General features: G+C 50.2%; 1 long non-coding RNA gene across 1 annotated transcript; it reads right to left on the bottom strand.

Annotated features, from left to right (window-relative positions):
* Positions 1-1,590: 1,590 nt before the first annotated feature.
* LOC125548401 lies at positions 1,591-5,889 on the bottom strand. The gene is made up of 2 exons (XR_007301071.1): positions 5,586-5,889; positions 1,591-1,860 (listed from the first exon to the last, which is right to left on the bottom strand). It is a non-coding gene; the product is annotated as an uncharacterized LOC125548401 (long non-coding RNA).
* Positions 5,890-14,066: the final 8,177 nt, after the last annotated feature.

Raw genomic sequence — 14,066 nt, 5'->3', positions numbered from 1 at the left:
TCGTATGTGAGAGTACAAAAAAGACGAATACATGCAAAAATCAGCTAATTTGTCTTCTTTTGCAGGGTATAATATAAAAAATTTCAAACAAAACTTGAAAATCACTTAGAACACATGCATATGTTTTTGTGTGAAATTTTCAAATTTTGTATGGAACTTTTGGCTAGTTTTTAAACTTTCAAGAAAAAATGTGCTCAGTGGCCACTGTACTCCAGAATTCCACTTTGGTTGCTATGTACCTCTCAAACGTGCTCAATTGCTATATATATGGCGCTCCTATGGGTCTGCCCACTTACTTTTGAAATTCTTTATTTTATTTTTCATATTAGCTTTACCATTTGAAAAAAGAAATGTAAGAACAAAAAATAACTGCCATAAACTTAAATAAAGTGTTAGTGCATTTGAAAAATGTTCAACATGTTTTTGAAAAATGTTTCAAATGTATTAAAAATTTATAATGCATTTTTGAAAAATGTTTGGCGTGCGTTAAAAAAGTATACAACATGTATTTTTAAAAGACTTCAATATGTGCTAAAAATTATGTTGTAAATTATCCTTACATTTCTACAAACACGGTTTACATGTTTGATATAATTCTAGAATTTAATATTATTCGGTAATAATTTTTCAATATATTTGAGTAGTTTGCAAAATATAATGTTCTCAATTTGCTAAAATTGGGTATTTAAAAATACAATGAAGATAAACAATAATTGTGTGTGCTTGTGGCCCCGAATGAAGATTCATAAATTTAGAAAATAATTTCTAATATAGGTTGAAATATTTACGTCCACATATATTGAGTTTATGTCTACCTCTTCGAAGTACACAATAATGAAAATGGAAAAAGATTTAAAATATAAAATATTTGCATATTGATAATTCTATTTTTCATATGGGAAAATTTATGTGTTATGATAAACAGGAACTTGGAAAAAATAAAAAGAAGAAAATTGCAGAGCGATACGTGGATTGTATTTGCACAGCTTTGTAGCTACTATTTGAATTCGAAGCATGGTTTGGCCGGCTGGCCAGATAGTGCCATTGTTGAACATGATGTGCCTGGTTCGATACCCCTCTATGGAGTATTTTTTTCATGTTATTTCTCGCTATGTTTTTAAGGCTTTTCTATTGATTAAATAAAAAATGAGACAATTCCTGTAAAAAATCTCATGTGCAGGCCACCCAGCACCTCTTAGCCACTGACAGGTGGGCCACCATCACGTTTGTACGCCACATGGGCTGGACGTAAGTCCGGATAAGAATGAAGGCATCGTATTTGCATGGACAGACAAGTTCAAGCACTAGTTTCACGTATTTTATAATTTTAGGCACTAAACTGACCACGCAGAACAAGTTGAGGCACCTCCAATTGAGGCACTGTATTTTGAAAATGTTTTTTTTTTCTGTTGCAAGCCAATAGTGAACAGTGCAGGGTTGCCAAACCAGGCCGCGAAATACATTTTAAGTTGATAATTTATGATTAGCATTACACTTGGATATCGTCTATTTTTAAGTACTACTAAAAAATCTACTCTGCGGTGACAGACAACATTACTTGTACACAACTGATACAGAAAGGCTTAAAAATAGCAAAATCAAATCATACAGACTATGATAGACCTTTGCTGGGGAGCATGTTTTGGAACAAATAGAGAAGGGAACATGCACATTTCCTACCACTTGTACAAGGAGAGATTTCAGATATGGCTTCTCTGCTCGACGGAGCCTATCAATCATAAGCCTGAGATATCGCTCAACCCAATGATCAACCTGTCCTTCGCAGTTATGAAAAGCACTTCAATGAGCTCAGGTGCTGGCACAATATCCGAATCTTCCATATTTTTGGTATGTCATAACCTACAGAAATTTTGACATGCCACTGTAAGCTAAAATGAATCAAATCCACACTCACAGATGACAGTGCTTTCAATAAGCTTTGTTGATAATCAGGATTTTCGCAGGTAACAAAATGTTCAGTAACAATATCTGCACGGCAACAACAAAATTAACAATTATCTGCAAAAGTCTGTAAAATTAATAATGTATGTCTAGCATAATTTATCCATGATAGAAACTAGGGTTCTACCAGGTCTAGGTCGGAGGTTGTAGGGGAAAGAGGGAGCTGGTCGTGGACGAACTCGTGGCCGGCGGCGGCTGGGCGCCGGCGTGCGCGAGGAGGCGGCGGCTGAGAGGGAGATGGCGCAGGGGAGGCGGTGGCTAGGGTTAGGTCTCCCGGCTTCCTAAGAAAGTTGAGCAAATATGATTGATTCTTACTTAATTCCAAAACGGATCCTTACACGAGTTTATATAATCCTCCTACTAAGATAATTGGGCTAAGCCCCTCATAACGATAAGATAGACTGGGCCACAACTAACTGGGCTAAGCCCTAATATGCCGGTCATAACATTTCTCCCTGTCTGCACAAACAACTCGTCCTCGAGCTGGAAGGCGGGGAAGCGCTTGCGGAACTCCTCGAGGTGATCAACCGTCGCCAAACACCTCCGCGGCAGCTGGGGCGGGCAGGTCGCTGAGCCCAGCGGCGGCGGCGTCCCCTAATAATGATAAGATAAACTGGGCCACAACTAATTGGGCTAAGCCCTAATATGCCGGTCATAACATTTCTCCCCGCCTGCACAAACAGCTCGTCCTCGAGCTGGAAGGCGGGGAAGCGCTTGCGGAACTCCTCGAGGTGATCAATCATCGTCAAACACCTCCGCGGCAGCTGGGGCGGGCAGGTCGCCGAGCCTAGCGGCGGCGGCGTCCTTCTCAATGTAGTCCGCAGCCTCCAGGTAGAAGAGTCGTGGCCGGGCATGTAGGGCTATCGCAATTGAAGCACAACCCTTGGCGGCGACGCTCGAGTTGCTCGGCCGGGGCGAGCCATCGGAACGGGCGCGCCTCGGTGGCGTCGACGGGTGCTGCGGAAGCCTGAGCAGGCCGACCCTGTGCGGGAACGTCCGGCCAGGGTGGCGGCCCAGCGACCCAGGATGGTGACGCCTGCTGGATGGCCACCGTGCGGCGCTCAAACGCGCGAGCAGAGTACATGGCCGTCTGGAGGTCCTAGGGTCCCTGCAGCTCCACGTCCACACGAATATGATCCGGCAGACCGCCGACGAAGAGCTCGGTCCGCCAGCGAGCCGTCACGTTGGGCGCATGGCACGCCAGGGCCTGAAAGCGGTCGGTGAAGTGCTGCACCGTAGAGGTGAAGGGGAGACGGCCCAACTCCGCCAGCCGGCTCCCGTGTATCGGCTGCCCGAAGCGAAGGAGGCAGAGCTCGCGAAAACGCTCCCATGAAGGCATGCCGCCCTCGTCCTGCTCGAGAGCATAATACCAAGCCTGTGCGGCGCCTCGGAGGTGATATGAAGCGAGCCAGGTGCGGTCCGACGCGAGCGTGTATTGCCCTCGGAAGAACTTGTCACATTGATTAAGCTAGTTGAGGGGGTCCTCGGTGCCGTCGTAGGTGGCGAAGGCGAGCTTGGCGAAGCGCGGCGCCGTCTGGGTATGACTGCCGTGAGGGTATGCTCGGCGGTGCGGAGAAGCGGCGCCGGGTCGGTGATCACAGGCCCCCTCCCCCTTCCCATGGAACGGGAGCGCGTCGAGGCCAACGTAGGGGCCCGCGGAGCTGGAGGACCCGCCGTACTGCGCCTGCTGTGATGGCACATGCGGCGGTCCCGAGGCCAGCGTGTAGACCGGCTGAGACGACGACTCGGTCAACCAAGCCGGATGCGGGGACGGCGAGGACGGGAACCGGACCTAGTGGATCGGGACTCCTGCCGACGTGGTCGATGCGGGGACGGAGCTGACCGGCGGTGGCTGCTGCAGCTGCTGCGGTGAAGCACCGGGCGCGGCGGAGGCCGCCAGGACCGGTGGCTGCCACGGCAGCCAGGGCGGGGCGGTGGTGGCGGTGGAGGGCAGCTGCAGCGGCCACGGTAGCCACGACGATTGCTGGATGGGGTGGTGGGCGCGGGAGGCGCGGCGAGAGCCGCCGCCGGCCACGACGGCCACTGCGGGGTGGTGGCAGGCGGCGGCTACAGCAGCCCAGCGAACGCCGCGGAGGCCGCTACGTGCGGCGAGTACCACGGCAGGGCGGCAGCCCGATGGCGGCGGCAGGGGCGGCGGCGGCCTGTGGGGCTGGCCAGGTACTGCCGGATCCCCTGGACGGCGGCGACGAGGTCGTTGAGGACCCTGGTGACCTCCTCCAGGGTGCAAGCGGCTGCTGGCGGCACGATGGAGGGCGTCGGCATCTGAACGGCGGCGGTGCCGGAAGTGGAGAGCAGCGGCGCGGATGGGAAGGGCAGCTGCACGGTGGAGAGGGCCAGCGACGCGGTGGTGGCGTTCGGCAGCGGAAGCGACGGGGTTGGCAGCGGGCAAGACATGATCGAATCGAAACTAACTGATACCAAACTGGTAGAAACTAGGGTTCTACTGGGTTTAGGCCGGAGGTTGTAGGGGAAAGAGGGAGCTGGTCGTGGACAAACTTGCGGCCGCCGGCTGCTGGGTGCCATCGTGCGCGAGGAGGTGGCGGCTGAGAGGGGGCGCAAGGGAGGAAGCGATTAGGTTAGGTCTCCTGGCTCCCTAAGGAAGCCGAACAAATATGATTGCTTCTTACTTAATTTCAAAACAGATCCTTACACGAGTTTATATAATCCCCATATTAAGCTAATTGGGCTAAGCCCCTAATAACGTTAAGTTAGACTGGGCCAGAACTAAATGGAATAAGCCCCTAATATGCCGGTCATAACAATCCAACTCGTAGGAGATTGGCTAGCAGAATAGTTTGCTATGAAGTGAAAAACTTTCTTAACAGGTATTCTCTCCATTTCAAAATAGATGACCCAACTTTGTATTAACTTTGTATTAAAGTTAATACAAAGTTGAGTCATCTATTTTGGAATGAAGGAAGTAGCTAACAAGCAGCATAGCAGATACACGATTAGTTAGTGTGTAAATAAGCACTTTATAGTAACAGCCCATGGTGGTGGCCCGTCCGGCCGTGTCTCCGATGGGGACCTCGCCCTTCCTTATCTTATACCTGTCGTGGTGGAGTGGTACTTCATCTCACACATTGATAGCGGCGGAGATCGGCGGAATGGTGCTGTGGAGATTCGGCGTCCGATGCGCGGAGATGGACTCGCGCAGGAGGAGGTAGCTATCTGGCGTCATGGTGATGTCGATGACAGAGTGGCCAGACAAGGTAGAGGCCTCAATATAATCTGAAGACGGACCTGTGAAAGATGGCTGCGACGACACACGAGTGTGTTTGACCGGATTGTGCCCCAGACCCGGTATGTGGCTCGGCTGGGGCTTCTGGCTTTTGATGTTAAGTTTAGGTGAGTGGTTTGGGTAGTGGCCCAGTTAGCATCCCTTCATCATATGGATAGGAGTAGCGGCATATGTTGCCAAGATGGTGGATTTAGATATATTGTTGATAATACTTTGTAAGGTCATCGAGAATAATTAATAAAGTGGCCGCATGCATCTCCTAAATGCAGAGGCTAGGAATCATCATTTTTTTTAAAAAGTAACGGCCCACGAATGAGACCAGGCAAAGAAGGCACACAACAACGTAGCAAAAATGAGATACCTGCAGGCCGCTCATTACATGATGCAGGGTCGGATCAGAGCAGCGGCCTCCATAGCGAGCAGAAGCAGGTGTCCCTCGATTTAGAAGCGGTCGAGCAGGAGCAGACGTGGATTCCTCTCCCGGCGCTCGAGCATCTCTCGACGGGAGCACGACGACGACGGCGCCGTAGATGGATGGACACCGCGGACAGCTTAGCAACCTCGCATCTCTATGGCCCGCGCTCAGTCTTGCCCGGCCTCGACGCGGAGGAGGAGCTAGCCGGCGGCGGAGGCGGCACGCGGGAAAATATCCAGTGCTACGGTGCCTCTCATGATACTATGCTCCAATGCCTCATGGTGTGTTGGATCTATGTGTAGGGATAGGATCAACTCACTTATTTTTTTACATACACCCTCTTGGTATATTTGCGTCTTGCCCCCATCAGGCCTTGCAAAGTAACAACTAGTCTTAACGTTTCAACAACAGATTCCGTACTAAAAGAAGATTCTGTACTGATTCTTAGAAGGAAAAAAAGATTATGTACTGAACTGGGCATCCTGGTGGGTTCGGTTTGCTCCTTGCCAACATCCTAAAGGGCCAGATTAAGCTAATTTACACTACATTATTAGGAGGACACTCCAAGTTCATGTACAGAATTTGTTTTCTGCAACACATTCATTCACTGGAATGCAAAGAAGAGATTTGAGTGCTGACATGCTAATCCCTTTTCCAGAAGAAAAAAAAAGAATATGCTTTTCGTCCCTCAAGTTTCCAAAAAGTGACTTGGTCCCACAAATTTATTTGGTATATATTTGACCTCTCAAGTCTCAAAACCGGATAAGTTTGGTCGTAAACCAGATTTCGAGTATGTTGACCGGGTTTGACCGCCACCAAACGCATAATGAACAATATGCTTACATGTGCAAGGTGCGACCAAATTTGGTCACACCTTGCGCATGTAAGCATATTGGACGCTACAAAATTCCAGTTTTTTTAAAAAAAAATTAGAATTTTTTAAATTTACTATTCATCATGCATTTTTTGTCGCGATCTCCTCGAGTGTCGAAAGACCACGAAAATGGTCGCACCTTGCGCATGTAAGCATACTGGACCCCAAAAAATTTCAGATTTTTTTGAAGTTTTTTTTTCAATTTACTATTCATCGAGCGGTTTTGTGGCAGTCAAACCCGGTCAACGTGCTCAAAATCTGGTTTAGGATTAAACTTATCCGTTTTTGAGACTTGAGGGACCAAATGAATACCAAAAAATCTTGAGGGATCAAGTCTATACTTTTTTGAGAACTTTTTTTTTAGAAAAACCATGTATCATTATTGAACAATATACTTGGTACAAATACAAACATACACGGAACTACAGAAGAGATCAAGAAAAGACCATAGCCCTGGAAACTATGCAAAAGGAACCCCAATAAAAGGATTAAAAACAAAATGTTCATTCAATGTCCCTGCAAACAATTAATTATGTAGCCGCCGCCAACTCCCGGTGTCGTTCGTGACTCACGTCGGAAATTGAGGCAAGCCTCCAACAGCCCCAAATCCAGGCCACCACCATCTCCAATGAGTCTTCGTGAGCCGATGAACAGGCCCGATGCTCGCAACGAGGCACTTGTCGTTGTGGCATGTCGGTCGGGGATTGTCCCCATGATGACCCAGATCCGGCTCCGCCGCTTCCCACCGCCGGAGAAGGGAAAGAACACCAGAACCGCCACACACGGACCAATAGTCTTGCACCAGAACCACCATCTCTTCCCCACTGACTTCATTGTTTGGTAAAAGAGCAACAATCAGCCACAAGGAAATAAACAAAGCTCGCTGCCCCGATTGGGTGGCAAGCAAACAAGACCACTGGCCCATCGACGTCGCCTTGGAGAGTATGGTCATGGTGAAGAAAGGACCGGAGACAATTTATTCGACGTGGTGTCGTCCTCACCACTCCGACGCCACTAGACGAAAACCTAGCCCTACCTAATTGAACAAACCAGGAGAGGAAAGAGAGCACACGCCCCCTCCATTCACCGCCGGAGCAGCGGATGGAGAGGGTTGGAAACTGTAGCCTTGCCAGTGTTCACCAAGGATAAGCAACCGTCGCCGTTTCTCCTGGGAGAAGAAAGTGAAGACCAATTTCTCGTTTACTTTTTGGGAACTTGAGAGACCAAAACATACTTTTCTCTTTCCAAAATAAGGTGCTCAATAATTATAAACAAAAGAGAATGTATTCACATCTATTTGCCTCTTCCAGAATAAGGAGCTCAATAATTATAAACAAAGAAAAATGTATTCACATATGTTTGCCTTGCTCACTGTCCTGAAGACTTTAGCAAGACAAAGCTAATACGACAATCATGAGCACTATCTGATCACAAGGCAAGTACTGGGAATACATTCATATAATCAAAAGATTACTGGAAACAAAAGCACTTCACAAAATAAAGGTGCTCCACCTGTTGATATCTTTGTCTTGTAATCCACAAATTCACAAGAGTACAAGATGGTGGGCGGCGGCGTTGGGGCATGCTCGATGTGTTCGGCGGCGGCGGGGAAATGTCCTTCTCTCTCTCTTCTTTTCTTGACGGAGCGGCGAAGAAAAGAGAAACAGTAGACCCGCAAAAAATAAGAAGAAAAGAGAAAAAGTAGCAGCGCAGAGTCGCACAGGATGGAACAGGTATGTACTTGTCCGTGAATTGCTGAATGACCAAAGGTGTCGCTGTACATTTTTGAGAAGGACGTGAGCCTGCTTCATCCTGTTCCTACAGCCTAGATCGGACGCACGAACGTGATCTGGAGCATGGGAGCATTTTCTGGGCCGTATCACCAGATATCCTCCCAGCGGCACGTGACCCAGAGTAGACTCCTCATCCGTTTCTAGGGTTAGGCGTTAGGGGAGGGGAACGACACGAGAGGAGGAGGAACGACATGAAGGGGATAGGGGTGGGAGGAGGAGGTCAGGCGACAGCGGGGAAGGAGGCAGTGGTGGCGGCGCTAGGGCCGGGGGGAAGATGAGAGGGCGGTGCCTGAGGAGAAGGGAGGAGGCGCCCGAGGAGGAGGGAGGAAGAGGCAAGGCTAGGAGGGTGGTGTTGCGAGGGGGGCAGGAGGAGGGGCGCGAGTGCGGGAGGAGGGGAGGCTAGGGTTATCCCCACGGGAGCGGGCCCTTTTTATACCCCACGATGCGAAATGACGGAAATACCCTCGACGGGGCACGAGATTTACGCGCGGTGGCACGAACGTCTCTACTATTCATTGCTATAGGGTGATCGAGCCGATCCGATGGCCGATGTCGTGGCAACGAGTCTGATAGTAAGAGTAGGGGGTGCGTAGGAGGAGGCAGGATCCTAGCTACGACGAGATTGTACACACAGGTTTACGACAAGGCCCGATGCTCGCAACGATGCACTTGTCGTTGTGGCATGTCGGTCGGGGATTGTCCCCATGATGACCCAGATCCGGCTCCGCCGCTTCCCACCGCCGGAGAAGGGAAAGAACACCAGAACCGCCACACACGGACCAATAGTCTTGCACCAGAACCACCATCTCTTCCCCACTGACTTCATTGTTGGTAAAAGAGCAACAATCAGCCACAAGGAAATAAACAAAGCTCGCTGCCCCGATTGGGTGGCAAGCAAACAAGACCACTGGCCCATCGACGTCGCCTTGGAGAGTATGGTCATGGTGAAGAAAGGACCGGAGACAATTTATTCGACGTGGTGTCGTCCTCACCACTCCGACGCCACTAGACGAAAACCTAGCCCTACCTAATTGAACAAACCAGGAGAGGAAAGAGAGCACACGCCCCCTCCATTCACCGCCGGAGCAGCGGATGGAGAGGGTTGGAAACTGTAGCCTTGCCAGTGTTCACCAAGGATAAGCAACCGTCGCCGTTTCTCCTGGGAGAAGAAAGTGAAGACCAATTTCTCGTTTACTTTTTGGGAACTTGAGAGACCAAAACATACTTTTCTCTTTCCAAAATAAGGTGCTCAATAATTATAAACAAAAGAGAATGTATTCACATCTATTTGCCTCTTCCAGAATAAGGAGCTCAATAATTATAAACAAAGAAAAATGTATTCACATATGTTTGCCTTGCTCACTGTCCTGAAGACTTTAGCAAGACAAAGCTAATACGACAATCATGAGCACTATCTGATCACAAGGCAAGTACTGGGAATACATTCATATAATCAAAAGATTACTGGAAACAAAAGCACTTCACAAAATAAAGGTGCTCCACCTGTTGATATCTTTGTCTTGTAATCCACAAATTCACAAGAGTACAAGATGGTGGGCGGCGGCGTTGGGGCATGCTCGATGTGTTCGGCGGCGGCGGGGAAATGTCCTTCTCTCTCTCTTCTTTTCTTGACGGAGCGGCGAAGAAAAGAGAAACAGTAGACCCGCAAAAAATAAGAAGAAAAGAGAAAAAGTAGCAGCGCAGAGTCGCACAGGATGGAACAGGTATGTACTTGTCCGTGAATTGCTGAATGACCAAAGGTGTCGCTGTACATTTTTGAGAAGGACGTGAGCCTGCTTCATCCTGTTCCTACAGCCTAGATCGGACGCACGAACGTGATCTGGAGCATGGGAGCATTTTCTGGGCCGTATCACCAGATATCCTCCCAGCGGCACGTGACCCAGAGTAGACTCCTCATCCGTTTCTAGGGTTAGGCGTTAGGGGAGGGGAACGACACGAGAGGAGGAGGAACGACATGAAGGGGATAGGGGTGGGAGGAGGAGGTCAGGCGACAGCGGGGAAGGAGGCAGTGGTGGCGGCGCTAGGGCCGGGGGGAAGATGAGAGGGCGGTGCCTGAGGAGAAGGGAGGAGGCGCCTGAGGAGGAGGGAGGAAGAGGCAAGGCTAGGAGGGTGGTGTTGCGAGGGGGGCAGGAGGAGGGGCGCGAGTGCGGGAGGAGGGGAGGCTAGGGTTATCCCCACGGGAGCGGGCCCTTTTTATACCCCACGATGCGAAATGACGGAAATACCCTCGACGGGGCACGAGATTTACGCGCGGTGGCACGAACGTCTCTACTATTCATTGCTATAGGGTGATCGAGCCGATCCGATGGCCGATGTCGTGGCAACGAGTCTGATAGTAAGAGTAGGGGGTGCGTAGGAGGAGGCAGGATCCTAGCTACGACGAGATTGTACACACAGGTTTACGAGTTCAGGCCCCTCTCGGAGGAGGTAAAAGCCCTACGTCTCGGTGCCACTGAGGCTGGTCGACTGGATGTGTGTTGAAGTTACAGGGGATGTGAACCCTTGTGCCATAGGAGGGGGTGGCTTATATAGAGTGCGCCAGGCCCCTCCAGCCCTCGGTTGCAAAGGGTTCAATGTGAGTTCAGATAGGGGCATTACTGGTAACACCTGCTATTTAATGATCTTTATGACTACGGAGTGAATGCGTGACCGTTGCCATCCTGGGGTGACTGTAGGCCTCCTGCGCTCCGAGTGATTCTTTTATATGGTCGAGTGTAATTGGGATATCCGAGTGGAATCTTCCGTCGAGTGGATTATACTTTAGGGTGATTTCAGTTGGTATCTTCTGTAGAACTTCGTATGTCCTTGACTCTAGGGCAGTGTCCTTGGGTAGGGTGTCTCGGTCAGGCCTATAATTCTACCCTAGGTACATGTCATCGTCATTAGCCCCCGAATGTATTGAGGTCTGAGTGAGGGAGGGTTGAAATTGGTTCCGACTCGGTTCAATGCTTCAGAGGCATTTCACCAAGGTCTTGAAAGCATACTGGTACTTTAACCCTGCATCAGTCGCCTAGATCGATTCCGGCTTCTCAAATCACCGAGTGAATTATGCTGCAGATCTTTGAGTGAATTGGGATTTGATATCTTCAGTGTGATTGAATGCTTCGTGGTACCTGGATCTCACGGGATTCAAAATTTTGGAGAAGCGTGCGGGACGGCCGTGGCATAGTAAGCGGAGCGAGTAGACAGGGACTCATTGATCTTCGCGTCGCCTTTTTCGCCACGTATCGAGCTAGCGCCTGTTGCGAGATGTGATAAGATTGCTCGGGCCCACAGGTCAGCCACTAGGAAGCGGGTCCATAAAACACGTCGTTGCTGATGCGAGGCACTGTGCATCCCATTCGTTCCCCTTTCTCTCTTCTTCTCCATCTCGCATCTCCCTACTCTTCGCCCCTCTACCTGACTCGCTCGAGCTCCGCCACCATGGTGAAGGACAAGACTGAAGCCCTTGAGCGCGCGAAGAAGGCGACAACAACAAAGGGCAAGAAGACGACGATGGGGTCAACGTCGCGGTCCGGTGTGCCGCCTGGTTGGATCCATGGGGACTGGATCCGTTCCACCGTGAAGGAAGATCTAGAGAACCTTGTCGTCGATGACCTGATCGCCCATGGGTCCTGGAGGCTGTCCAAGGGAGAATCCGAGCCCCAGCTGCGCGAGGGTGAGCGTGTCCTTCTCACCACCCATGTCGAGCGCGGTTTCTCTCTGCCCGTGCATCCATTCTTTCGGGGTTTCTTGAATTTCTTCGGCGCCCAGATCCACCATTTTCCTCCCAACATGATCTCGTATCTTGTTGAGTTCATCTCAATGTGCGAAAACTTCTTGGGGTGCCAACCACACTGGGGCCTATTCAAACACATCTTCACTTGCTGTTCTCAGTCGGTGAAGAAGGCTAACCCGAGCGATGAAAAGACGCACGTGATCCAGATGAGAGGTAGAAGTACTCCCCCATGACCTTTCCTGAGTCAGTCAGGGGATGGCAGTCGACTTGGTTCTACTGCAAGGATATCCCCACTCCTGGTCAGTCGACCGGCCTCCCCCCTTTCACTATGGAGAGACTCTGTCGGCCTTTTTCACTGATTGTAACCGCAGAAGAGAAAGGTGAGGTGTCCCTTTTAGTCGACGCGGTCGTTGCATTAGTCCGGGAGGGTGTGACCGGCATGGATCTACTGGAGGTGTTCCTCGGTCGACGTATCCAGCCTCTCCAAGCTCGTGACCACCTGATGTGGATGTACTTGGGAACCGAAGACACCACTCAGGTCCACCCGGAGGAGGTCTCCGAGGAGACGGTGGCTCAGTGGTTGCGAAGCATCACTGGGAATAAGGACAACCCTCGTGGAGCCAGGAGGATTTTTCCATTCGATGTCGACAATGCTCCAGAAGAGGTCAGGCATGTTTTACCGAGTGTTCTTTTTCAACACGCGATTGTTCTTGAATCCGACTGATATTTAATTACAACTTGTACCTTGTAGATTTTCAGCAAGATGTACTCGATGCCGAATGGGGAGCAGCACCATGAGGGAGTGGAGAGTGATGGTGAAAGCGCTGATTGGTGAAGATGACAGCGAGGACTCTGGCAGCAGTGAGGAAGTCGACTCGCTACCCCGCTCTGAACGACGCTTCAAGCAGTCGCAGGATCCCACGGGAAGGCGCGGCAAAGCAGTTCCGCCAAGTGCAAAAATTCCGAAGCGCGCTCGGACCTCAACCCGAGAGCCATAAGAGAAGGCCGCGAAGCAGGCCAAAGTTGTCCCACCGAAGCCCCAGAAGGCCCTGCCCAGGATCAAGGTGGCCATGCCTGTTGCTTCAGCGTAAGTGTTTCTTTTGTTTGTCTTACGTTTCCATTGCGAACTTCCTTACTTGCTTAACCGAGTGAGATTTGGAACTTTCAGCGCTGCTACTTGTGCAACTTCCATGGACGTCGACGAGGAGCGAGGTGATGTGGAGACCGCGGATGCGGCGACCTCTTGGGCAGGTATAATTCCACGATCGTGCTTTTACTCTGCCAACTGTTTTGATGGACGACTGGAATCTTACAGTCGAGTGTTTTCCAGTACCGACAAATGTTATCCAGCTTCCAGACGACGACGATGATGAAGAAGTGCCTCAAAGGATTACAGGGAGAAGGGGTAGGACTTTGAGCAGGAGGGTGCCCGTGAGCAAAGTACCTCGCCTGGCATCTGATCCTATAGTTCATCAACTTGATGATCCTGTACGGGCTACTGTCTCTTTTGCCGATCCTCTGTCGACCGATCGGCCTTCGGCGTCGACTACTCAGACTTCTGGCCCGATTGAACAACCTCAAGCTCCAACTCCACCAGCTATGTCATCGGTTCCTTTATCCACTCAGTTTGCATTGCATCACAGTCCGAAGGACCAAGTAGGAGTTGCCAAGGAAGCCATGATCCAGGCGAGCGTGATGATGGACCGACTGAAGGTGGTGTATGACACCAGCAAGGCCGTGTACGATGCCAGCTCTACTCTCCAAGCTAATGTCTGAGTAAGTGGGGTTGTAAGTTGATTTTTGATTGATTTTCCAACTCGATCCTTGCTCTATTAGGATATGCTACCTGAAAACTACTGCTTTATTATTCGTAAGATGTCAGTCTGCACCTTGCATCTGTTCACCCAGTGGGTGTTTAGATTTTGCTTTGTAGCTCTTTCACTTGAGTCGACCAAGTCGTGTCGAGTGAGATCTTGCTCCAGTGGGGGCATGCTAAGTGCCCCAATTGGGTGTAGTCCCCG

Source organism: Triticum urartu, chromosome 3, assembly GCF_003073215.2.
Source record: "Triticum urartu cultivar G1812 chromosome 3, Tu2.1, whole genome shotgun sequence".
Classification (NCBI taxonomy): Eukaryota; Viridiplantae; Streptophyta; class Magnoliopsida; order Poales; family Poaceae; genus Triticum; species Triticum urartu.
The sequence above is the reverse complement of the archived record's forward strand: the minus strand, read 5'-3'. Positions and strand labels throughout refer to the sequence as shown.